Source organism: Gorilla gorilla, chromosome 8 (assembly GCF_029281585.2).
Source record: "Gorilla gorilla gorilla isolate KB3781 chromosome 8, NHGRI_mGorGor1-v2.1_pri, whole genome shotgun sequence".
In the NCBI taxonomy this organism is placed as follows: Eukaryota; Metazoa; Chordata; class Mammalia; order Primates; family Hominidae; genus Gorilla; species Gorilla gorilla.
Window position 1 is genome coordinate 72,792,124 of NC_073232.2, and position 26,247 is coordinate 72,818,370.

General features: G+C 41.3%; 1 long non-coding RNA gene across 1 annotated transcript in view; it reads left to right on the forward strand.

Moving 5' to 3' along the window:
- The window catches only part of LOC109028493 (uncharacterized), a 47,322-nt gene extending 24,642 nt beyond the window's left edge, over positions 1 to 22,680 (forward strand). The window contains exons 6-7 of the long non-coding RNA XR_008669257.2: positions 12,542 to 12,595; positions 22,289 to 22,680. This is a non-coding gene — a long non-coding RNA (uncharacterized lncRNA). The remainder of the gene's footprint in view (positions 1 to 12,541; positions 12,596 to 22,288) is intronic.
- The last annotated feature ends 3,567 nt before the right edge of the window (positions 22,681 to 26,247 follow it).

Genomic DNA, 26,247 nt, shown 5'->3' on the forward strand with positions numbered 1-26,247 from the left:
TGTAGTGCTTCCTTCAGGAGCTCTTGTAGGGCAGGCCTGGTGGTGACAAAATCTCTCAGCATTTGCTTGTCTGTAAAGTGTTTTATTTATCCTTCACTTATGAAGCTTAGTTTGGCTGGATATGAAATTCTGGGTTGAAAATTCTTTTCTTTAAGAATGTTGAATATTGGCCCCCACTCTCTTCTGGTTTGTAGAGTTTGTGCCGAGAGATCCGCTGTTAGTCTGATGGGCTTCCCTTTGTGGGTAACCCCACCTTTCTCTCTGGCTGCCCTTAACATTGTTTCCTTCATTTCAACTTTGGTAAATCTGACAATTATGTGTCTTGGAGTTGCTCTTCTCGAGGAGTATCTTTGTGGCATTCTCTGTATTTCCTGAATCTGAATGTTGGCCTGCCTTGCTAGATAGGGAAGTTCTCCTGGATAATATCCTGCAGAGTGTTTTCCAACTTGGTTCCATTCTCCCCATCACTTTCAGGTACACCAATCAGACATAGATTTGGTCTTTTCACATAGTCCCATATTTCTTGGAGGCTTTATCTCTTTTTATTCTTTTTTCCCTAAACTTCCCTTCTAGCTTCATTTCATTCATTTCGTCTTACATCACTGATACCCTTTCTTCCAGTTGATCGCATCGGCTCCTGAGGCTTCTGCATTCTTCACATAGTTCTTGAGCCTTGGCTTTGAGGTCCGTCAGCTCCTTTAAGGACTTCTCTGTGTTGGTTATTCTAGTTATCCATTCGTCTAATTTTTTTTCACAGTTTTTAACTTCTTTGCCATTGGTTTGAATTTCCTCCTGTAGCTCGGAGTAGTTTGATGGTCTGAAGCCTTCTTCTCTCAGCTCATCAATGTCATTCTCTGTCTAGCTTTGTTCCGTTGCTGGTGAGGAGCTGCGTTCTTTTGGAGGAGGAGAGGCGCTCTGCTTTTTAGAGTTTCCAGTTTTTCTGCTCTGTTTTTCCCCCATCTTTGTGGTTTTATCACTTTTGGTGTTTGACGATGGTGACGTACAGAAGAGTTTTTCATGTGGATGTCCTTGTCCTTTCTGTTTGTTAGTTTTCCTTCTAACAGACAGGACCCTCAGCTGCAGGTCTGTTGGAGTTTGCTAGAGGTCCACTCCAGACCCTGTTTGCCTGGGTATCAGCAGTGGTGGCTGCAGAACAGCAGTGGCGGCTGCAGAACAGCAGTGGCTGTAGAACAGCAGTGGGTGTAGAACAGCGGATCTTGGTGAACTGCAAATGCTGCTGCCTGATCGTTCCTCTGGAAGTTTTGTCTCAGAGGAGTACCCGGCCGTGTGAGGTGTCAGTCTGCCCGTACTGGGGTTGCCTCCCAGTTAGGCTGCTCGGGGGTCAAGGACCCACTTGAGGAGGCAGTCTGCCCGTTCTCAGATCTCCAGCTGCATGCTGGGAGAACCACTGCTCTCTTCAAAGCTGTCAGACAGGGACATTTAAGTCTGCAGAGGTTACTGCTGTCTTTTTGTTTGTCTGTGCCCTGCCCCCAGAGGTGGAGCCTCCAGAGGCAGTCAGGCCTCCTTGAGCTGTGGTGGGCTCCACCCAGTTTGAGCTTCCTGGCTGCTTTGTTTACCTAATCAAGCCCAGGCAATGGCAGGCGCCCCTCCCCTAGCGTTGCTGCTGCCTTGCAGTTTGATCTCAGACTGCTGTGCTCGCAATCAGCGAGACTCCGTGGGCATAGGACCCTCCAGCCATGTGCGAGATATAATCTGCTTGTGTGCCGTTTTTTAAGCCCGTTGGAAAAGCGTAGTAATAGGATGGTAGTGACCCGACTTTCCAGGTGCCGTCTGTCACCCTTTTCGTTGACTAGGAAAGGGAACTCCCTGACCCTTTGCACTTCCTGAATGAGGCAATGCCTCACCCTGCTTCGGCTCGTGCACAGTCCGCTGCACCCACTGTCCCGCACCCACTGTCTAGCACTCCCTAGTGAGATGAACCCGGTACCTCAGATGGAAATGCAGAAATCAGCCGTCTTCTGCGTCGCTCACGCTGGAAGCTATAGACCGGAGCTGTTCCTATTCGGCCATCTTGACTCCACCCAATAATGTTTACATTTATTGTGTGAGGAAAATAAGGTAGTGATTCTAAAGGAAATTAGTAAAACTACCATTTAACTTTGGATTTTCTCAAGAGGGCAGACAAAGGAGACTTTCTAATTTTTTTGATAATTATATAAGACATGAACAGTTTTTAATTAGAACAAACATAATATGCCATTTGAAGAAGAGTATAAAGATGATAGTTTGATTAATTTGATTAGTACTTGCTTACTACATACAAATATGTTGGGCAAGATTGTAAGCCATTAAACACACACACAAATATATAGACATCATACATAATTGTTTAAAATAAGGAAACCACAGATTCATGAGCAGTGAAAAATTGACATTTTCAATCTTAGTAACTTTGAAACTATCATAAAAATTTACTATTTTTATTTATAATAACTAAATGTACATAAAACTATTAGAGAACTTTATTAGAAAGTTTGACTAGGCATGGAGATAGATGTGTTTCACAATTGAAAAGGAAACAAAGACACACCTTATTATCAAGTACCAAACGAAAGCATTTAAAAAAAGATTAAGACTAAAAGATGCCATGGAATTTGTCACAGCAAAAATACAACAGAGCACACTTTTAGGCTCTGTGATAGATGAATAGAAACTGTCAATTAATGTGTAAACACAGGCCAGTGTGCTCATCATTACATGAAAAAAATTTAGAACTGGTAAACTAAGGAACTTTGCGGGATACTATATCAATGTAAATAAAATCAATTGCATTTTTATACTCCAACAACAAATATCTAGGAAAAAGCAAGAAGACAGTTACTTTTACCGTAACATGAGAAAGAATAAAGTATTGGATTGGTAATGGCAAAAACCACAATTACATTTGCAGCAACCTAATACTTAAGAATAAATATAATAAGGTAAAAGATTTGTATAACGAAAACTGTAAAATATTAATGGGGGCAATTATAGAAAAGACAAATTTAAAAATACTTAGTGTTCATGGATCAGAAAAATTATTACTAAAACATTCATACTAAAATTGATGTATTATTTAAAGCAATCTCTATCAGAATTCCAATAGCATTTTCAATAAAAATTTTAAAAATCTACAGTTTGTATGGAATTATAAAAGACTCAAAACAATTTTGAGCAAGAGGGACAAAGCTAGAAGCATTACACTGCCTGATTTCAAGCTATATAGCAAAGTTGTAGTCATCAAAACTGCAAAATATTGGCATAAACACAAAGGCATAGACCACTGGAACAGAATAGAGAGCTCATATATATATGTATTTATATATATATCTATAGATATCGATATATATCGATATAGATATCTATATCTATATCTATATCGATATATCAGATGTCTCCATCTTTATACAGTCAATGAATTTTCAACAATGGCATAAAGATACACAATGGAAAAAGAAAAAAACTGCTCAGTAAATGGTGATGGGAAAATGCAATATCCACATGCAAAAACAAATTGCACCCAGCCTTTACAGCATACATAAAATTAATTTAAAATACGTTAAAGACGTAGACACTGGACTTGAAACGAAAAATCTTGTAGAAGACAACACTGAGGAAAATTCTTTGGCATTGGTCCTAGCCATAATTTTTTTGTATTTGACGCCAAAAGCACAGGAAAAAAAGTGGGACTTCATCAAACTAAAAAGTCTACTGCATAGCAAAAGACAGTTCAGTGTCTTTAAAAGGCTATTTACAGAATTGGAGAAAAATACTTGTACGCCAAATATCAGATAAAGGATTAGTATTCGAAATCTGCCAGAAACTCATAAGACTTAACCCCCCGAAATAAGAGTAACAATAAAAAGTGACACATTTTTTTAAAAAGTAGCCAAAAACTAATAGGTTATTTTTTTAAAGAAGCCATTAGTAATTATGAGAAAAATGCAAATCAAAACCACAATGAGATCGCATTCAAACAAAGATTAAGGTGATATTTATCAAAAATTCAAAAGAAAGCAAGTGTTGTCAAGAATGTAGAGAAAAGTGACCTTTGTACACTGTCACTGGGAATGTAAATGGTAAAGCGATTATGGAAAACGGCATGGAGGTTCATCAAATAATTAAAAATAGAACTATCATATGAGTCATCAATCTTACATCTGAGTAAATATCCAAGGAACATAAAATCGCTATCTTGAAGAAATATTTTCACTCCTATGTTTATTGAAGCATTATTAACAATAGATAAGATATGAAAACAACCTAAATGTCCATTAACACAGAAGTAAGTAAAATATTATATAGCTGAGCATGGTGGCTCAAGCCTGTAATCTCAGTGCTTTGGGATACTGAGGGAGTAGGATTACTTGAGGCCACGAGTTCAAGATCAGCCTGGGTAACATAGCAAGACCATGTCTTTACAAATTAGCTAGGCATGGTGGTGTACCCCTGTGGTCCTTGCTACTTTGGAGGCTGAGGTGGAAGAATAATTTGAACCCAGAATTCAGAGGTTACAGTGAGCTATAATCATGCCACTGCCCTCCAGCCTGTTGTATCTAACAACAACAACAACAACAACAAAAAGGAAATTTTGTATATATATACATATATATATGTATATATGTATATGTATAGGTATGTGCATGTGTGCACGTGTGTGTGTCACAGTTCAGGTCTTGAAAAAAACCTTGCCATTTGCAACCACATGGATCATCTTGAGGTCTTTAGGCTAAGTGAAATAAACCAGGCACAGAAAGATGAACACTGCATTACTTCAGTCATATGTGGAGTCTAAAAAAGGGTTTGAATTATAGTTACAGACAATAGAATGCTAGTGACCAAGGGCTGTGTCTTGGGGGAATCAGATATTGGTCAAATGGTACAAACCTGTTTTATAATATGAATAAGGACTGGAGACCTAATGTACAGCATGGAGGCTACAGTTAATGTATAAGCAAATTTCATTAATAAAGAAGACCAACTATTTACATGTAAATTTTATTTTAAACCCTTTAAAATAAATTATAGATTAAATGTAAAATCCAAATTGACATATTATTTCCAGTCAGGGAAGTTCTAATGAACAAGCTTAGTATAAAAGCTAAAATTGATATTTAGCTAAAGTGTCTTTCATAAATAAGAGTAAATTAAATTTTTTCAGAAGTAAAAACTTTGAGAGATTTGATTACCGACAGAAGATTGTTAAGAGTATACTTCGAGAGAAACATTTTCTGCTACCAAGGTAAAATGAAAATAAAAGTGTAAGAGACTTGATACGGAAATGTCTACCCATGGTAGACACTGAACTAAAGAAATTACGTAGTTCTTGGATGCATCAGTTTTGAAAGCATATAAATATTAATAAAAGTGTGATTCCATGCAATTTATTAAATAAGATAAAAAGAATTCCAAGGCTACTTGAACAATTTATAGGATAAGACTATTCTTTTAGAAATGTTTTCCATTGCTAACTCGTTAAATCTTTATAGCACTTTGCATATTTTGGAGAATGTCAGCTATCCTTTTATCAGCTGATTCGTACCAGTGGAACAACAGTGGCATAGACATTGCCCACAAGGTTCTTCACACTCAGGATGACTGGGTTATATGTCCACAGCAGGGTTGAAGAGCATGATATGATGAGGTCCACCCAGCACCCAAAGTAGCTCACTAACAGCAGGATGGTCTGAATGGCCCTTTTCTCTGGGAAGGCTCTTGGAGAGATCCTGGTGCTGTGAAGGTGCTGGGATTGCCTCTGATGCTGGGACAAAAAGATCACCATGTGTGCGATTGAATGCAGTGTAATTCCTATAGTGAAGACATCCCCGAATAATGTCAGAGTAAAAAAAGGACTTCGTGGGAGAAAGGGAACAGTATTTGCTGACCTTAAGTAGACTGGTTGGTATGCATCACATTGGAAGAAGCCCCAGTGAAGAATATTATATCACTACGGAAAGACAAACTGACCAAAAAATAAAAATAAAAAAATAAAAAGAGATGACAGTGATAATGTTATTTGTGAATTTCTGTTTAAACGTTGCCAACTGGCAGTTGCTGGGGCTGATGGTGCTGGCTGGGTGTACACTCAGGAGACAGGTGTTACAGTACATAGGCCATCCTCACTCTGTTTATGTAGAACAAGGACTTAAGTTTGAACTCATTCTCTAAGTGCAGCGATTCAAGCATACCTGGAGACCAACCATCCACCACAGTGAGGAATATTAATGAAGGCCAAGTGATAGCTGATCAGGCCATGGTGCTTAGATTTGTGATCCTAAAGGAATGTAAAGATGTTGAAGAAAAAAAAAGGTGTTGGGTGAAAGTCCAGTGGAAGCTTGCGGGAAAAAAAAGGCATTTTTAAGCATAACAGAAGCGGAAAGCATGTTAGTCTTAATAACAAACGTATTTCTTGTATCTGGGGAAAACAATAGATCTCACATTATCAACGTTCTTTAGTGTTCCAAATAATTACCATCTTCATATTAATTTTACCCACTTCGTGGTTAACTCTGATTATCTCATATACATTCTGGATAATCCAGCCCCCTCACTCATTTCCACATCGAATAACATATATATATATAATATATATAATATCAACACATTCACAGTCATGCTGTAGAGTATACAATTTTGAAACTTTTGCTGTACCATCTGGATTTCAGACATTTTAATGTCTAAGCTCATTTTTCTATGTAGCTTCTGCCTAGTGGATTGTATATTCTCAGAAGTTGTCAACAAAGTATAACTCCCAATAATACAGCCTTCAAAATTAGTACAACCCAGTGTCACATTTCCTAATGTGTCCCTGTGAGTTCCGTACGGGTGATTTGTGGTGGTCTTTGTATATGTTCCTTAGTGGATTTTAGTTTTCAGAATTGAACTAGATCAAAATTACTTTGGGAGTCAGAAAAATCTTACTTCTTTTAAAGAAACATAGGAGAACTGCTCTGTCCTCCAGAGGACACATCTGTTGACACAGAACATGAGATACAGGGAGGAAAACGTAGGTTGCTTATTACCTCTGCTCCCATCAGTTTGTCCAGGTACATTTATTGAGAACAGATGGATATGTTCATTCCAACCACTGTGAGTGTTGTGTCTTTTAGTGAGTCTGTGCCTGTGTTATCTTAGAAAATGCTTCACATTTCCCATCCTCTTAGGTTTAACAGGAAGGCTAGAGAGAATGGGAGTTGGGTATGTCCCTTTGCTCACATGAAGGGCTCAAGTGGTCTGAAATTGAATATTTCTCTTCTTCCCAACTGAATACTACAGCAGTCTGGTGATGGGTATTTCCCTTACCTCAGGTCATATAAACTCAGACAAATCCCCAGTAGGTCAGGCTTTGCTAAAATAGTTTAATGATGGCAGAGCTTGGTAAGAAGAACAGAATGCCCTGAGTGGCTTTTAGAAGGGTACATTTCCCTTCCCTATGCCAGAAAGAAAAGATTTTTCTATTTCTACTGTGAGAATCTGGTAAGGCTTCTGAAAATAAAACTCTCAAAAGTGAGGAGGAACTAAGACTGGCCTCCATGGAGATTTTAACTCTCAAACTTTTCCACTCTCAGGCTTCAGCAACTCCTCAATTACGGTGTAGGTTTTCTACCATAGTACTAATTGCTACTGAAGTTTTTTCTTACAGGTTTCTCTTCTGGTGAGTTGTCATCTTTATTTGTATGTCTTTCCATAAATTTGGGGACAGATGGTTAGTTTATGACTTCATTTTTTCCTTCTATAATTTTTTTTGAGACAGAGTCTCTATCACCCAGTCTGGCGTGCAGTGGCATGATCATGGCTCACTGCAACCTCTGCCTCCCAGGTTTAAGCAGTTCTCATGCCTCAGCCTCCCAAGTAGCTGGGATTACAGACGCCTGCCACCATGCCTGGCTAATTTTTGAATTTTTAGTAGAGATGGGGTTTCACCATGTTGGCCTGACAGGTCTCAAACACCCGGCCTCAGGTGATCTGCCGGCCTAAGTCTCCCAAATTGCTGGGATTACAGGCATGAGTCACCGCGCCTGGCCTTTAATTTTGTTTTTAATTGACACAGTAATTTTACATACAGATGGAGCATAATGTGAGCATTAGATATGTGTTTATGTATGTAATAAATTATGGGATTTATCATGTGTGACATCTCGTTATTTCTTTGTGGTGAGAACATTCAAAATTCTCTTTTCTAGCCGTTTGAAATATTTAATACAAAATTGTTCACCATTGTCACCCTACTGTGCACTTGAATATATTCCTGCTATGTAACTGTAACTTATTGCCCATTGACCATTTTCTCCCCGTTTTGCACTGTCTTACACACTCTAGCTTCTAGTAACCACCATTCTACTCTCTACTTCAATGATACCAACTTTATTAGATTCTATAGATTAGAATGTGCAGTATTTTTTTTTTTTATGCCTGGTGTGTTTCACTTAATGTCCTCCAGGTTCATCCCTGTTGCTGCAAAGGACAGAATTTTATCTTTTTTAGTGACTGAATACCATTTCATTGTGTGTGTGTGTGTGTGTGTGTATACATATATGTCACATTTGTAAAATCCATTTGTCTATTGAAGGACATCAGATGATTCCATGTCTTTGCTATTGTAAATAGTACTGTGATGAACATAAGTATGCATGTGTCTTTATAGTTGAATGATTTCTATCTTTGGGGTATATACCAAAAAATTGGATTGCTGGGTCTAATGAAAGTTTGGTTTTAAAGTCTTTGAGAAATCTTCAGACTGCTTTCCGCAGTGGCAGGAAAAATTTACATTCCCACTGGCAGTGTATAAGCTTTTACTATTCACTACCCACCAGCATCTATTATTCTTTGCCTTTTTAATATGGCTATTGTGACTGATGTGAGATGGTATCTCACGACTTCTATTTGCATTTTTTAAATAATTACTGATATTGAGTATTTTTATATGCTTGTCGGATACATGTGTGTCTTTTGAGAAGTGTATGTTAATGTTCTTTTTTCATTTTTAAATAAGGTTGTGTGTTTTTTGCTTGTTGAGTTACCTTTTTTTATAGATTGTAGCTATTATACCTTTGCTGGATACATAAGTTTTTTCTCTCATTCTGTAGGTTGCGCGTTTACTGTTTGTAGTTTCTCTTGCCGTGCAGAAGCTCTTTAGCTTAATTAGGTCTCAGTTGTCAATTTTGTGGTGGTGGTGTTTCAATTGCTTTTAGAGTCTTTGTCATGAATTCTTTGCCAGGGCCAATGTACAGCATGATATTTCCTGGGTTTTCTTTTAGGGTTTTTTACACTTTTAAATATTACATTTAAGTCTTTAATCCATCTTGAGTTAATTTTTGTATATGGTATAATGAAGTGGTCCAGCTTCAATCTTCTGCATATGACTAGCCAGTTATCCCAGCACTATTTGTTGAATAGGGAGTCCTTTCCTTATTGTTTGTTATTGTTGACTTTGTGAAAGATCAGATGGTTTTAGATGTGTGGCTTTATTTCTGGGTTCTCTAGTGTGTTCCATTGGTCTATATGTCTATTTTTGTACCAGTACCCATGCTTCTTTAGGTATTGTAGCCTTATAGTATAGTTTGAAATTGAGTAGTACGATCACTCCAGCTTTGTTCCTTTGCATAGAAAGCTGTGAATATTCAGCCTCTTTTTTGTTTGTTTCAAATAAGATTTTTCATTTTAAAAAAATTCTGTTAAAAGCATTGTTGGTAGTTTGATAGGAATAACATTGAATTAAAAAGTAAATTTCTTTCGGTAGTATGGCCATTTTAGCAACATTGATCCTTCATATCCATGAATGTAGAATGTTGTTCTGTTTGTTTTGGAAATAATAGACAACTGTGGACTCCAAAAGGGGGGAGGGTGGGAAGGGGGTGAGGGCTCACTATTTGGATAATGTTGACTATTTAGGTAATGGGGTACACTAGAAGTCCAATCCCCACTAGTTCACAATACGCCCATGTAGCAAACATGCACATCTACCCCCAAATCTAAAATCAAACAAAGTTAAAAACATAAAAAGTTTAATTACGCTAAAAATAACTCCCCCCCCAAAGAAAAACAGCAAAAGCCCCCACTAAAACAAGAGAAAACAAAACTGGTAGGCTGAGTAGACTGTCTTCCTGATGTGAGTGGCCCTCATCTGGTCAGTTGAAGGATTGAGTAAAACAAGCCTTCTTACTGACACATTAGCTTTTTCCTGCCTTTGGACTTGAACTGAAACATCTGCTCTTCCTGCATCTCAAGCTTGCAGGCCTTCAGCCTGGAACTACACAATTGGCTGTCCTGGGTCCCCAAACATGGACTCATCATCCTTCAGATCTGGAGAGTTGTCAACCTCCATAATTGCAAGATTGCATAAGTCAATTCCTTATAATCTCTCCCATATATATATATGTGTGTGTGTGTGTGTGTATATATATATATATATATACACATACACACATACATAAATATATACACAAACATATATGCAAGTGTACAAACACACACATGCACACACACAAACTTAGTTTCTCTGGAGAACTCTGATATAATACTTAAGCACATTTAATGAGGAATTACGATATTCTAGGTAGGCCTTGGGCTAGGAGCTCCTACATTTTATTTTCAGAACCCTGGGTGGTAGAGTAGATTGACCCAGTTTGAAGATGGCAAGAGTGAAAACCAGAGAGGGGAAGTTCCCATGCCATAGAGAAAGAGCCATGTTAGGTTGTCCCCTCTCCTGCTGTCCCAAATGTGAGTGTATGTATCAGGTTTGTGTTGTCTATTCTTTAAAATTATTAATTTACACTGTCACAAGTAATAGTAAAATGCATTGCCTTTTCATGTAAGTACAAAAGCTCTTTTGACCAGCATTCCCAGTGTTGCCTCTTCCACAAAGATAATGACTGCTATCAGTTTTGTGAGGCTCTTTTCAACTTTTACCTTGTATTTTATCCATTATACATGAGCCTATAGAAAACATATATTCTCTCATATTTCATAAGAATTTAAATTGTCATACTTTAAGGGAATTCTAAATCATGTTTGCAAATAAATTCTCATGTTATGCTCAAAAGTTGAAATAGTTCAATTCCCTCAGAATTTTTGAAACAGTCTTAGGAATTACAGAATTTCACAGTGTCAACAGTGGTTTGTGACCCATGTTTATGTGAAAGCTAAGTGGTGGTGCCCTTAACTTCATTTATGTCAAGGGCCTACAAATAAAGCATAGGCTTGTCTTATGTGCTTTGGAATCTTTTTTGGGTGAGCTAATGAAGCACTGTATTTTTAACATTTAATATCATTCTATTTTTTTTTTTTTTGAGACAGAGTTTCGCTCTTGTTGCCTAGGCTAGAGTACAATGGTGCAATCTTGGCTCACCGCAACCTCTGCCTCCCAGGTTCAAGTGATTCTCCTGCCTCAGCTCCCAAGCAGCTGGGATTATAGGCATGCGCCACCACATGTGGCTAATTTTGTATTTTTAGTAGAGATGGGATTTCTCCATGTTGGTCAGGCTGGTCTCGAACTCCCGACCTCAGGTGATCCAGCCGCCTCAACCTCCAAAAGTGCTGGGATTACAGGTGTGAGCCACCATGCCTAGACTAATTTTTATTTTTTTGAAGCAGAGTTTTGCTGTGTTGCCCAGGTTAGAGTGCAGCGGTGCACATCTCTGCTCATTGAGGCCTCTGCCTCCCAGGTTCAAGCAATTCTCCCACCTCAGCTGCCTGAGTAGCTGGAATTCGAGGCACCTGCGACCATGCCCGGTTAATTTTTGTATTTTTAGTAGAGATGGGGTTTCACCATGTTGGCCAGGTTTGTCTCAAACACCTGACCCCAAGTGGTCTGCCCACCTCGGCCTCCCACAGTGCTGAGATTACAGGCATGAGCCACCGCACCTGGCCTAATTTTAAAATTTTTGTAATGATGACTGTAGGAAGGATAACAGATTAAGGAATTTCCTCCTCCTTCCTGTCTGCGGTATGCTCTTGTTAATCTCACCCCAGCAATAGCCCTTTACTTTATCCATTAGTTCTGGTCTCCAGCTTCTTCTTTTAAAAAAGTATTTGGGCTGGGCGCAGTGGCTCATGCCTGTAATCCCACCACTTTGGGAGGCCAAGGTGGGCGGATCACGAGGTCAGGAGATCGAGGCCATGCTGGCCAGCATGGTGAAACCTTGTCTGTACTAAAAATACAAAAATTAGCTGGATGTGGCAGTGCTTGCCTCTAATCCCTGCTACTCCGGAGGCTGAGGCAGGAGATTCACTTGAACCTGAGAGGTGGTGTTGTGGGACAATCAGAGATGGGAGAGACTGAATAGAGTTCAGGAAAGCCTTTATTAAGGTGACCGTCTGGCTCAAGTAGGACTAGCATCAAGGAAATTCTGAGCTCCAGACAAAGAAACAGCCACATTTTAAGCAATCAGTGGCCGGGAGCTACATGATGTAGGAAGTGTACTTACAGAAGCGAGAACAAAGGCAGTTGATCAGTCTTTTACACTTATCTATACTACATGTTCCACATCCTTGGGAAACTACGTTTCTGTAACATATGCGTATCAACCTTGTAATTTTGCAGCTGTGCTGGCGAGGTGAAGCAGGAACTCGCTGAGCCTCAAGGAATATGAAACCGGTGAGTACAGATAAGGCTTGCTGAGCACAGAAGGAAAAACAGGCAGCTAGTATTCTTCTCTAACTTGGACTATGGGACGGGGAGTGGGGGCTACACTACACTTAGCTTTTGAGGGAAAAAGTGAAAATTTCTTGGTCTTTGATTATACTTGTAAAATTCATGAATTCCTTCTTCATCCCCCACCTTTGGTGCTCACCATAAATGTAGATTAATAAAGAGCACCACAATCATTTATCTCTTCCTGTGTAGGCTCATATTCTTCCTGGGGGACAGGTTGGTATTTTTGTAATGCCATTATTTTGGTAGTAGTTTTTCGGTCCACTATGGCTTCCATAGTAGACTGGATGCTTCTGTTGAGGAGAGGTAAAAGACAAGGCAGTATTAGACATCTTCCTACTATAGTTATAAAACCAATTATCAAGGTTTTAAAGCCTCCAAACCATGAGAACCAACCTCTAAAATGTGAGTTTGGGCTCCACCCAGACCAAGTCTGGACTGGGACATGGGCTAACTTCCATATTCTAGCAGTAATTTCCATAACAGCTCTTCCATTATCATAGATTTGTAAGCAACAGTTGGTCAAATTAAACCTGCCACAGACTCCTCCTTCTGAGGCTAGGAGGTGGTCTAATGCTAGCCTATTTTGATATGTAGCATCTCTCATTTGAGTGGCCTGTATGGCTAACAGATCCAAGGCTCAGGCTGTTTCATTGACTATGATTTCTAGTACTGCTTTCAATCTTATAATTTGGTTTAACATGTAAATAGGTGTGTGGTAGCCCCATGATCTGTCTTGGGCCCATGTAGCTGGCCCATAGTATTTGATAATTCTTTCAGGAAGCCATTCTTTATCTTTCCAGCTACCTATCTCAATGTCCTTCTTTATGTTTGTGCTTATGTTTTCTACAGTACTTATCTGAGTAAAGACATGTCTTTTGTTCTTTCTTCATTATAGACTGGGTAACTAAAATCTTCCCCTTGTTTCAGTGGGAGCAAGAAGAAGGACGGCCTTATTGTCCCTAAAATACAGGCTCCGGTCCACTTCTCTGGCAATAGTTAATAGGCTTTTGTCCCATAGATCCAATGTAGTCCTGCCGGTGCTTTCCAAACATTTGGAGCGTCTAGTTGATACTATGACTGATTTAGCACTGGAAACTGAGAGAGAGGGTTAAAATATGGTAGAGAAATTGTCTATAATGCTTCTCCACTGTGTCTTGTTCTTAGACTCTTCAAAATACTGCTGACCTAAACAAGTCATATTTCTAAACAAGTCATATCTCCTACTTGAGTTTGAAAGTCTTTTCCCCATTGTGCTATGCAGTATCTTCCAATGATAGGGGTTTTTAATAGCCAGACACCTGGGTTTCAATTGAACTTTGTAACAAATTCTGGTATGGTAAAGTTATCTTGGTGGTATTATTTCTCTAGCCTCCCAGGGCCATTGGTCACCTACACTGGTACCTCCACATACATAACATGAGATGACTCCAAGATTAGTAGCAATACTTTCAGCTAGCTGAGTGAATAGGTTCTTGGCTAACATTGGTGGAATCTGAACTTTTGGCTCCTTGGGGTTAAAATGTTTATTGAAGGATTTGAAAAATCTGAACTGTGACATTGGACTGACCTGAGCTTTAGCTCACTGTGTCTTTTTAATAATGATTAACAGAACACCCAGATTTGCTCCTTCTCGAGCACAGCTTAGCTCTCCTTGGTGTTCTTTAGTCCAAAAAGGCATGTTTGGCTTTAATATGGTCAGATTAAGGGGGTTGCATATTTTAGTCACACAACCAATCTTTGCTTCTTGGCTGGTTAGCAGAGCTACTCTCCCTGCATAAAGGCATTGGCTGAACTCATGTGTGGTCCTTTGTTTTCTTCTGGTTCTCCTGTTATGATCTTAGCAGCCTTGCTGCTGAGTCTTTCTTGTCCTAAGTTTTTGCAGACTACTCCTAGATTTTTTAGGTTGCTGAGGTGTGCAGCCTGACAGGCATCAAAATATATAGGAACAGATCCTTTATGTAAATAAGGGAATACCTGTGTTTTGCTTATGAGTTTCCCAATTCTAACATCTTTAGGATTGGCATATGAGGGTAATAAAGGTTTCCCTATTTTAATTTCAAACCAGAAGCCATAGGGAAGGAGGCCTGAATTGTAACATACTTGAGGTTGCCTATTTCCTGGGTTATAGATGGAGTAGCTGGTTTGATTATAAACACATGTCCCCAGGGGAGTTCCTGTACACTCATAATAAGTTTGATATAACAGGGTGTTAGTTATACCTTTACCAGACCAACTTTCTATCATACAATGACAGTTATCTTGATTTCCTCCCATGCCTGTTAACATTATTGTCATTAGTGTGATTAAGTTTATACTATGCACGGGCATCCTCCCGGGCAACAAGTTTGATAGCAATTGCAAAGATAGCATGACAGCAAGATAATTAGTATAAGCAATAGTATAACTACACTTGCAAATTCAATCTACATTTACTTATCTAGTGCTGGCTTCCTCAGGCTTTGGCCGTGCATAGGCTAGTCAGCTTACAGTTGTGTGACTAGAGCAGGACTTGACTTTTCCTTAAGCTTCAGCCATGCGTAGACTAGTCACCTTCCAGCTGTGTGACTAGAGCAGGGCTTGACGTTTCCTTAAGCTTCAGCTGTGCATTGATAGACCAGCTTCTGGTGTGGTTGGAGCAGGGTGGTCGTCTTTTCCTACTGCGCCTTGGTTCCTCTGCAAGATCAGTTGAGTTGGATGATCTGGATCTTGCTGACTCGTCCACAGGTCTTGAACTGAGGCTGCAGGTTTCAGTCAGCTGTGATGGATCTAAGGTGTAATACCTGCAACTTTAACAGCAGTAGGGGTAGACATGGTCACAATATGGGGGCCATCTCATAAGGGCCCAAGGGTGGTAGGATTCCAGCATTTAACCCATACGAAGTCCCCAGGTTGAAAGGAATGTATTGCATCTGTAAGGCTAACAGGTATTCTTTCTCTTACTCACCCTTGTACTTCTTGCATTACCTCACCTAATGCCTGCATTTGTCTTCCTAGAGTCAGTTCTCCAATTTCCTTTAAATCTCCTTTTACTTGAGATATAAGTGGGGGTGGTGGGCCATGCACTATCTCATAGGTGAACACCCAGTTAATTTTGTAGGGGTACACCTGACTCAGAGAAGGACCGTGGGCAATACCTGGTCCCACCTTAAATGAGTCTCTTGGCAAAACTTCTTCAAAGTTGTTTCAGTGTCCAGTTCATCCTTACAACCTTTCTAGATCTTTGTGGATGTTAGGCTGTATGCAGTTTCCATTTAATTTTTAACATCTGAGTTAGTTGCTATACTACTTCTGCCACAAAATCTGGTCCATTGTCTGAGCCTAAGGTTAGAGGCAGTCCAAATCTAGGAATAATGTCTTTTAATAATATCCTGGTTACTTCTCGTGCCTTTTCTGTCCTGATGGAGAATGCCTCAACTCACCTTGAAAAGGTGCAGACAAACACTAACATGTACCGATAGCCTCCAGTCTGAGGCAGTTCGGTAAAGTCTACAAGTAGGTTTTCACATGGCACTGCTCCTGTTGCCTGAATTCCTTGAGGCCAAGTAGGCCCTTGCCTTGTGTTATTCTGGGCACAAGTAACACACTGCTCGTAGATGGCTCAAGTCATGGCAGTTAGGCATGGCACAATGAAATACTGCCCTATGAGAATCTTTAAAGCTGTCTTCCCCATGTGTGTTCCTTGGTGAAACTGCTTTATAAATAGGGGGGCAATGGCTTCTGGAATGGTAAGTCTCCTGTCTGAAAACTTCCACCAGCCTTCTTTCTGATAACTCCCGTTTTCCTGCACAAACGATGCCTTCTCATTGGATGAGTAATTAGGAGTGTCTGCAAGGGGAGGCTCTAATAAGGGCATGGCATAAGTCTCTTCTTTCTTTGTTTTTTTCTGTCATTGCAGTCTTTCTTGCTTCCTTGTCTGCTTTGCTGTTTCCTGTAGCCTTATCACTTCCTCCTGTTTGCTGTCCTTTACAGTGGATGACTGCTACTTCCTTTGGAGCCCACACAGCCTCTAGGAGCTGCTCTGTTTCCTTTTTGTTCTTTATTTCTTTTCCTTCAGTAGTTAACAGTCCTCTTTCATCGTAAATGGCTCCATGAGCATGCAAGGTGGCAAAAGCATATTTTGAGTCAGCATAGATATTCACTGACTTTCCCTTCACTAGAAATAGTGCTCTTGTGAGAGCTATTAGTTCTGCCTTCTGCGCTGAGGTTCCTACTGGTAGGGGGCAGGCTTCAGCCACCGAGCTTAATGTGACTATGGCATATCTGGCCTTTCTGATACCCTCAGATATGAAGCTGCTTCCATCAGTAAAATATTCAACATCTGGGTTTCTTAAGGGTTGATCCTTTAAGTCTTTCCAGCTTGAAAATACTTCATCCACTGTTTCTACACAGCAGTGGTACCCTGGGGCACATAACAGGGACTTTCCATGTTCTGCACATTCTATTGGTAACAATGTGGCCAGATTTACGGTATTCACAGTCTCTAAGGTGATGTATGGATTCTCACATAGGAGTCCTTGGTATCTTAGCATCCTAGGGTTAGAGAGCCAACAATGTCCTCTCTGTTCCATCAAGGTGACAATTGTGTGGGGCACCTGAATTATCAGCTGCTGCCCAAATGTGAGCTTGTTAGCATCTTTGGCTAACAAGGCAGTGGCGGCCAGCACCTTGAAACAGGGTGGCAATCCCATAGCCACCAAGTCTAGTTGCTTGGACAAATATGCTATAGGCTGATACTACGATGCTAGCATTGGCACTTAGACTCCTGTAGCCATTTCTTTTCTTTCATGAACATACAGGTAAAAGGGCTTTGTCATGTCTGGCAGTCCTAGTGCTGGGGCCTGGATTAAAGCTTTCTTGATTTCCTTGAAAGCCATGTCCTGTTCTTTTCCCCAAAGGAGGGGCTCCTTTTCCCCTCCTTTGGTTGCCTCATATAAAGGCTTTGCTAGGAGCCAGTAGTCAGGAATCCATAATTGGCAAAAACCAGCTGCCCCTAGGAATTCCTGCACTTGCTGCCTTCTGTCTGGCTGAGGAATGCTACAGACAATCTCTTTTCACTCCTTTCCAAGCTCACACCGTCCTTGGGAGAAGTAAAATCCAAGATACTGAACTCCTCAGCCACAGATCTGTGCCTTTTTCTTAGACACTTTATAGCCAGTTTCCCACAGCACTTGAAGGAGACTCTCTGTTCCTTGGATACATTATTTTCTTGTGGGGTTGGCTAACAGCAGATCATCTATATATTGCAGTAAGACAAGCGATCACTTGGTGGTGTGAAAGCCTTTAAGTCTGAGGCTAGTGCTTCTCCAAAGATAGTTGAGGAGTTTTTAAATCTTTGGGGAAGTCTAGTCCAGGTATACTGAGATGGGCCCCACTCAAAGGCAAAAATGTCTTGGCTTATAGGGGCTAATCAGATGCAGAAGAACACATCTTTAATGTCCAAGCATATGAACCAAGCAGCACTAGCAGGTATTTGTCCAAGCATAGTGTACAGGTTAGGCACAATAGCATGCAGTGTACTGGCTACCTTGTTGACTGTCCTTAAATCTTGTACAGGCTGGTAGTTGCCAGAAGGTTTTAACACCAGCAGTAGGGGAGTATTCCATGAGGAGACACATCTCTCTATTATTCCAAATTCAAGGAGTCATTTTAAGTGTTTTGCAATCCCTTGGTGAGCCTCTATGGGAATGGGATACTGATGGATCCACACTGGGTAGTTTCCTCGTAGTAGCTCTACTATGACTGGTGCTTGATTTACTGCTAACCCTGGGGGATTGTCCTCTACCCAGACTCCTGGTAACTTAAGGAGTAAGTCTGTGAACAGTTTTTCTTTCTCAGCTGTACTCCTTTCCACACTCCTGACAACTACTTTCATAAAGTCTCCACTCCTCTGCCTTGGGTACTGTAAGAGTTAGTACCATAGCCTTCTTTTGCCCTAGGCTCAAGGTCATATCTGCATTCAGTGTGAAGGAGATTTGAGCCTGCAGCTTCTGCAACAAGTCTCTCCCAACAATGGCACTGGGAAGTTTGGCAAGTATAAGAACTTGTGTTGGACTTCTTGGTTTCCAATTATACCTCTCTTTGATGTGAAAAAAGGTGTTTTTTTCTGTGATACCTGTGGCCCCAATAATATTAGCATAGAGTTTTGATAACACCCTAATTGTTTGAGTCACAGCTGAGTGTTCAGCACCTGTGTCTACTATAAGGTCTATTTTTCGGCCCCCTACTACCATTGAGACCATGGGCTCCTCAGGGCCTAATGAGATGAAGCCCAGTCTGTCTCAGTCTTCAAGGTAGTCACTGGCTCCTGCCAGCCCAATTAGATCCACATCGCATCCTACTATGCCCTGCCCAGCAGCAGAAGGAGGCCTTGTCCAGCCATTCTGTCCCTGCTTGTAGCCTTTATTCTTTTCTTTCTCTGGACACTCATCTTTCCAATGCCCTCTTTGCTTGCATCTTGCACATTGATTTCTCTCTAGTCTAGGCCAACCTTCCTGACCTGTCCTAGTCTCCTGACCTGGCCTAGCCCTAGCTTGTCCTTTACCATGACTGCATCCACGACCATGTCCATGTCCTCTTGCAAATCCAGCCTCTCTTTCAATCAGGGCTGCAGCCAAGAACTCTGCCTTTTCCTTCACTCTATGCTTGGCCTCCCACTTTGCTTCATCTTGATTTACAAACACTTTAGTTGCCACTTGGACAAGCTGGGAAATGTTCATAACTTCAAACCCCTCCAGCTTCTGCAACTTTCACTTAATGTCATTTTGTGCCTGACTCACAAATGCCGCATTAACTATGCACTGATTCCCTGCCATTTCTGGGTCAAAAGGTGTGTAGAGCTGGTAAGCCTCACAGAGCTTCTCATAGAACTCACTGGCACTTTCATCTGGTTTCTGATGGACCTCTGAAACCTTTCCAGTATTTGTTGCCTTTTTCCCTCCAGCCTTTATTCCTTGTATCAGAGCCCCTTGGTATCTCAGCAAGTTCAGCAGCCCTTAGGCCTGATTTGGGTCCCAGCCTGGGTCAGTTTCTGTTGGCAAAGCCTGCTGAGCATACTTTCTGACATCTCCTGTGCCTACTGGAGCATTGCTTTCTAGTCACTGATAAGCCACTTGTATTACTCTGCAGTGTTCTTCTGTACTGAACAGTGACAGAAGGAGCTGCTTGCAGTTAGCTCAGGTTGGGTTGTGAGTTAAGAAGATGGACTGCATCAGGTCGATAAGAGCCTGGGGTTTTTCTGTATAGGTGGGAGTATGCTGTTTCCAGTTGAAAATATCTGTAGTAGAGAAGGGCTGATAAACATAAAGCCGTTCTACTCCTTGAACCTCATTTTGTGCATCTAAATAGATCTGTCCCCTAGGTTCTCTGAATGGCATCTGCAAGGCTCGGGCATGTCCTGACTGGAGATGGCCAACGTCATCCTGGAATTCCTCCTTTGAATTATTGGGCAGTGACCCTGGCTCTTCCCTATGTGGTGAAGTTTGAAGGGTACTCTTCTCTGAGTCTGACCCTCCACAAGCAGCTGCTGGAGTGACTTCCTGCCTAAGCCTTGCCAGAGGCGGATAAACTGGAACATAAGGGGGTGGAGTCTCTAGCTCTTCTAGTGGGGCCTGTAGGACAGGTTTTTCCTGTTTCCCTTGCTGTTCTTTCTCCTGGGCCTACACTTTGTGGGTCTTTTCTATGGTTCCTTGTTTTCTACGAGCCACTAGAGTCTTACAATAATTTTCAAAACAGGCCTGTAGCCATTTCAGATGGGTTTGAATCATGCTTAGCTAGGAGTCTATGTATGGGAACTGATCAGGTTGTCCAGGCTGTTCTCCAACCCCAGTGACCACCCTAAATACTCGGCCAATTATTTCCCTATCTATGGTTCCCTTGGCCGACCTCCCTACGTTGAAGGAGAGGCAGTCAATTTCACAAAGTGTTCTTAGCCTCTGCGGTGTTAACTTCATTCTATAATCACCATCAGAGCCTTTCTTAAAGTTCTTCAACATATGTTCTAATGGAGTTGGCTTCAATACTTTTCCTCCTATTGCCTCCCTCATGGCACACTTTCACTCTCACTTTCACTCTTGGATTCACCAGACAGGGTCCTATTACAGGAGGTTTGGATGCTGCTTGGCCAGGTCACAGCCAACTACTGCTGTGAAGCTACCATGAAGTGAATCTTGTCGGTCTTATGCAGTGACCTAGGTCTGGCTTGTCCCACACTCACCTTGAGGGACACAGTCTGCACTAAGATCTGCAACTCCCCACATCACTCCCCATGTTGGCTTCTCCGAGACCACCTGTTTCACACACTTTCACACACCTCCCCTGCCCCAGGACTCCTCATCGGATGAAACAAGCCTCTCTCATGTCCCGAGTGAGCTTAGTTAGGCTTCCACATTCACACACATACACACACCACTCCTACCCCAGGACTGATCAGAATGAAACAAGCCTTCTTTATGTTCCGAGTAGGTTCACACGCACCAACACACTCCCAGTTTCTGTCTCCAGATCCAGTGAACCACTTTCGCTTGTGTGGGGACACGAGATTCATCCAAATTGGCAGGCCACTCCTGCTGCCCCCAGCCACTCTGGGTTGGATAAGTGGTCGTTCCGGGGAAGGTGATCAAGCTCCCCTTCTGTCCTTATGGGATGGGCTTTTCCAGGGCCCAGCCTTCCAGGGCCCTCAGTAGTCTGCCAGCGCACTGCTCCTGTGACCGTCCTGCAACTCCTGAGTCGGTTCTGTTTGCGCTGTCAGGGCGAGGCTCCAATACACGGGAGCAGTTCTCCTTCTGGGCTGTCTTCCCCAGTGGCACCAAAGTTCCCAAATCTCCCGCATCCTGTGGCTTTAGCCCACAGGCAAACGAGACAGAAACCTGCCATCTCCAATCCCAGACAGGCTCCCAGAAATGTTACGGGACAATCAGAGACGGGAGAGACCGAAGAGAGTTCAGGAAAGCCTTTATTAAGGGGATCACCTGGCTCAGTAGGACTAGCGTCCAGGAAAGTCTGAGCCCTGGACAAAGAATGCAGCCACCTTTTAAGCAGTCAGTGGCTGGGAGCTATGTGATTCATGAAGTCTACTTACAGAAGCGAGAACAAAGGCAGTTGATCCGTCTTTTACATTATCTATACTACATGTTCCACATCCTTGGGAAACTATGTTTCTGTAACATATGCATATCAACCTTGTAACTTTGCAGCTGTGCTAGGGAGGTGCAGCAGGAACTGGCTGAGCCTCAAGGAATGTGAAACTGGTGAGTACAGATAAGGCTCACTGAACACAGAAAGAAAAACAGGCAGTTAGTATTCTTCTGTAACTTAGACTATGGGCAGGGGGTGCTACACTACACTTAGCTTTTGAAGGAAAAAGTAAAAATTTCTTGGTGGTCTTTGATTATACTTGTAAAATTCATGAATTCCTTCTTCAGTGGAGGTTGCAGTGAGTCGAGATCATGCCACTGTGCTCCAGCCTGGTGACAGAGCTAGACTCCGTCTAAAAAAAAAAAAAAGTATTTGTAACATTGGCATACAATTTACATACAAAATTTACTCCTTTAAAAGTGTGTAATTCAATAATTATAGTCACAAAGTTACACAACCATCACCACTATCTAATTCCAGAACATGTTGATCACCCTCCAGCTTCTTTTAGCTCTCCCAGAACTCTCCACATTGATCCCACTCTGGCTACCAGCACCAGCTGGACAGTAACGACTTTCAGAGGTGAACACAATATGCTTCAGCATGCCTTCCTGAAAGTTCAGTTAGCAACTGGACAGCATCTGAATTCCAGTTCTGCAAAGCTCTTCTCCGAATACCTGAGGTACCAGCATGATCCTGGCACTGCCCCTGCCTCCGCTGTCTTGTCTAATTCTAGCTCTCTGGGGCCACTCTTGTGAGTTTCTAGGTTCCAAGAACCTTAATCTTTCCCATTGTTTCCCAGCCCTAGACAGGTAGCTGCTACCTGATGTTGTCATCCTGTGTTAGCTCAGTGTTCATTTTTACCATTAAAACACCTGCTTTAAATAATTTTCATCAAATTCTCTCAGTTGTAATACTTGAGTGATCTCTCTGTTACCATTTGAACTCTGATTGATGTAAATATACTTGCACATATATCAACAATAATTTATTTTATTATTACAAAGTCATATAAGTGGAATTATAATATTATAAGTCCTTTAAAGTTTAATTAAAATGCCAAGAACATACATTGTGTAAAGGGCCACCTGTTCAATAAATTGTGCTGGGAAAACTGGATATCCGTATGCAGAAGGACAAAACTTGATCCCTACCTGTCACCGTATACAAAAAGTAACTCAAAATGGATTAAAGACTTAAACATAAGACCAAAACTGTAAACATACTAGAAGAAAACCTAGAGCAAACTCTTCAGGGCATTGGCCTAGGCAAAAGTTTTATGACTAAGACTTAGAAAGCACAGACAGGGCCAGGCATGGTGATGCACTCCTAGTACTTTGGGATGCCAAGGTGGGTGGATCACGAGGTCAGGAGATTGAGGCCAACATGGTGAAACCCCATCTCTACTAAAAATACACACACACACACAAATTAGCTGGGTGTGGTGGTGCACACTTGTAATCCCAGCTACTTGGGAGGCTGAGGCAGGAGAATTGCTTGAACCCAGGAGGCAGAGATTGCAGTGAGCCAAGTTCAAGCCAATGCACTCCAGCCTGGCAACACAGCGAGACTCCATCTCAAAAAAAAAAAAAAAAAGCACAGACAGGCCAGGCATAGTGGTGTACACCTGTAATCCTAGCACTTTGGGAAGGTGAGGTGGGCAGATTCTTGAGCACAGGAGTTCGAGACCAGCCTGGGCAACACGGTGAAACCCCATCTCTACTACAAATACAGAATTTAGCCAGGCATGCTGGTGGGCACCTGTAATCCCAGCTGCTCGGGAGGCTGAGGCAGGAGGATCACTTGAGCCCAGGAGGTAGAGGCTACAGTGAGCTATAATCACACCACTGCACTCCAGCCTGTGCAACAGGGTGAGACCCTGTCTCAAAATAAATAAATAAATAAAAGCACAGACAACAACAACAAAAAGAGAGAAGTGGGACTGTATTAAACTAAAAAGCTGCACAGCAAAGGAAACAATTATGGAAGTGAAGAGACAACTTGTAGAATGGTAGGGAATACTTGCTATTTATCCAAAAGGGACAAATATCCTGAATATACAAATAACTCGACGGCAAAAACAAAAACAAAAACAAGTAATCTGATTAAAATGCAGGCAAAGGATCTGAATAATTATTTCTTAAAAGAAGACATACAAATGGCTAACAAATGTGTGAAAAATGTCCAGCATCACTAATCATCAGGGAAATGCCAATCAAAATCACAGTGAGGCATCATCTCACCCTAGTTAGAATGTCTATTATAAGAAAAATAAATAAGTGCTGATAAGGATGCATAGAAAAGGGAACTCTTAGACGCTGTTGGTGGGAATGTAAATTGGTACAACCACTATATAAAACAGTATGGAGGTTTCTTAAAAAATAAAACGGAACTACCATACAATCCAACAATCACACTGCTGGGCACATATCCAAAGGAAGGGAAATCCATGTATCAAAGGGATACCTGCACTCCTGTGTTTATAGCAGCACTATTCACAATAGCCAAAATATAATATCAACCTAAACGTCCACCAACACATCAATGGAAAAAGAAAATCTGGTATATAAACACAGTGGAATATTACTCTGCTATAAAAATGAAATCCTGTCATTTGCCACAACATGGATAGGCCTGGATGTCATTAAGTGAAATAAGTCAGACACAGAAAGATAATTACTGCACATTTTCACTTATATTTGGGAGCTAAAAAAATTGGGGCTCATAGAAGTAGTGAGTAGAATTATGGGCATTAGAGGGTGAGACGGTAGTGGGGAGGGCAGGATGGGGAAAGGTTGGTATATGAATACAAAATTACAGCTAGATAGAAGAAATGAGCTCTGGTGTTCCACAGCCCTGTAGGATAAATATAATTGACTGTAATTTATTGTGTATTTTCAAAAAGCTAGAAGAGAGGATTTTGAATGCTTACCACACACACACACAAAAATGTCTGAGGTGAGGGATATGCTAATTAACCTGATTTGATCATTATACATTTTATACACATGTCAAAATATCAGTCTATATCCCCTAAATATGCACAATTATTAGGTGTCAACTAAATCTAAAAGGGAAAAAGGTACAAAAACCGAAGAAGAAATGAGAGGAAAAAATGAGCCTCCACTGTTAATCAAATTCACCATAAAAATGAATAGCTGTGGCCAGGTGTGGTGGCTCAGGCCTGTAATCTCAGCACTTTGGGAGGCCGAGACTGGTGGATCACCTGAGGTCGGGAGTTCGAGACCAGCCTGAACAACATGGAGAAACCCCGTCTTTAGGAAAAATACAAAAAATTAGCCAGGCATGGTAGCACATGCCTGTAATCCCAGCTACTCGAGAGACTCACTTGAACCCGGGAGGCAGAGGTTTCAGTGAGCCAAGATCATGCCATTGCACTGCAGCCTGGGCAACAAGAGCAAAACTCTGTCTCTGTCTCAAAAAAAAAAAAAAAAAAAAAATACAATAGCTGTGATGGTTAATGGTTAATTTTATGTGTAAACTTGACTTGGTCACAGGGTGTCTGGATTAAACATTACTTATGGGTGCATCTATGAGGGTGTTTACAGATGAGATTAGCATTTGAATCAGTAGACTCAGTAAAGCAGATTGCCCTCCGTATGTGTATGGACATTCAATCCCCTAAGGGCCTGGATAGAACACAAGGCAGAGAGGAGGAATTCACCCATATTTTCTGCCTCGTTGAGTTGGGACATTTCATCTCATCCTCTCCTGTCCTTGCACTGGGATTTACACCATTGGCTTCCGTGGTTCTCAAGCCTTTGGACTCATACCAGAATTACACCACCAGCATTCTTGGATTTCCAGCTTGCAAATGACAGATTGTTGGACTTCTTAGCCTCCATAGACATGTGAACCAATTTCTCATCATCAATGTCTCTTTCTCCCTTACTCCCTCCTATTGGTTCTGTTTCTCTGGAGAATCCTGATTAATACACTGGGAATAAACATTTCCCCAAGCCCATACCATAGGTGTATATTAGTGTTTTTTACAATCTTTTCAAATCTTAAACTTAGAAATATTTTATTTATTTACAATTTCCCCCAATTGGAATCAACTTGCATATCCCTGGACTGGGGAATGGACAAGGAAGCTGGTAAATCCATACCAAGAAATAGGAGTCAGCAATGTCAGAGTTGACAAATTCCTCTTCAAAAAGCTTTAGTTCCCTGTTGTTTGTTGCTTAAGACCAACTTCCTTGTACTTCCTTGTCTCCTAGCTACCTGTTCTGTAAACAACCTTCCCGCCTTTGCCATGCCCAGACAAGTCCGGATATGCCTTCCGGCTTAGTAATGGACAGTCCCCCTTCCTTCCCGCCTAATAGACCCTGTCAATTTTAAACCTTAGCCAATCGAGTTAGCTTTGATTGTGAGGTCTAATCCCAGCCAATGGGGAAGGGACACAGAAGGGCTAGGAACTGCATCAGGGATAAAAACCC